General features: G+C 31.1%; 1 protein-coding gene across 1 annotated transcript in view; it reads right to left on the bottom strand.

Moving 5' to 3' along the window:
* LOC107657396 (cytoplasmic dynein 1 intermediate chain 2) overlaps window positions 1-1,348 on the bottom strand; it is a 48,831-nt gene that overhangs the window by 10,499 nt on the left and 36,984 nt on the right. The gene's annotated exons all lie outside the window — the stretch shown is intronic.

The raw sequence follows: 1,348 nt of genomic DNA, 5'->3' as shown, positions 1-1,348 counted from the left end.
ATTAAATAATAATCATGAATCGAATCGAATCGTGAAATCAAAATCGTGAATCGAATCAAATCGTGAGTTGAGTGAATCGTTACATCCCTATCAATAGTGACATTAAAACACATTTTAGGCTTAATATTAAGAAATGTGCATTGTGCACAAGTAGTACACCAAATAAAGTTTAATTAGAATTATTAAATCAGTAAGCCTTGAGCGACATGTCAGTAAATATGATAATAGATTTGAACTATACTAAGTATGAAATAAGTGCATTTTTTAAATGTATTACTTTTTTACTAAGGAATGCAAAAATGAAACTTTTGTCATTGATTATGCACCCCTATGTTTGTTTAAACTTTTCGTTTTCAATCAACTGCAAAACACAAACAAAGATATTTTTAATGAAAACAGAGATTTTTGCTCCATAAAAGTCTTCTGAAGAGATACAATTACTTTATATTCATACATGAAGACCTTTCTTCTACAATCTCTTTATGAACTTTTTCAAGTATGAAAGTTTTGATGAAATGGACTTTCTGTGGAGGAACAGAAATCTGTCAGGTTATATTAAAAATCTCTTAATTTGTGTTTGTAGATAAATTACAAATACACAATGCACAAAATAAATGATAATAAAAAAAAATAAAAAAACAATATAAAAAAACTTTATAATAAAAAAATACACAAATGTCATGCCAATAAATCAACTTGAACTTGAAAAACTTTAACTTTAAATTAAAGTCTTCTGGGATTGGATGCAATGATGTGAAGGTGAGCAAATGATGACAGAGTTTTTATTTTTAGGTGGATTAACCCTTTAAGTATTGAACACAGAAAAAATGACCAAATAATATACTGTATAGAATATAAAAATGTAAAACTTTGATGGCTTTATTAAAACGATTTTTGTAAAGTTTGACAAGTTACTTCTCACAGCTGCCTCTCAGCGGTTCAGCTGATATTTTCTCAGCATGTCCTGTACCTTCATGTTTTTAAAAATAGTTTGTGAGCAAAGCTACATTATAAAAGCCTCTGAGGTGCATCGAGCATAAATGCAGCTTGTATCTGTTTGATGTGAGCTCAAATTCCACGACACCACAGAACACCAACTGAATGTAAAGTGAGTTTACATTTTTACACCAACAAGTAATGACGCTGATGCTTAAATTTGTTATTGACTGAATAAGCTGAACTCACACTTTCCTCAAATAAGAGTTAACCAGCCCCAACACACTCAGCAAAAAGATGGAAAAAGTAACAACCTCACACCTCTTTGAGTGTGTGTGAATACTGTTGTAGTTTTTCCACGTGTGTGTGTGTGTGTGTGTGTGTGTGTGTGCACGTGTGTGTGTGTGTGTGT

Source organism: Sinocyclocheilus anshuiensis, unplaced genomic scaffold (genome assembly GCF_001515605.1).
Source record: "Sinocyclocheilus anshuiensis isolate Anshui unplaced genomic scaffold, SAMN03320099.WGS_v1.1 scaffold355, whole genome shotgun sequence".
Taxonomy (NCBI): domain Eukaryota; kingdom Metazoa; phylum Chordata; class Actinopteri; order Cypriniformes; family Cyprinidae; genus Sinocyclocheilus; species Sinocyclocheilus anshuiensis.
This window is presented reverse-complemented; position numbering and strand designations above follow the sequence as displayed.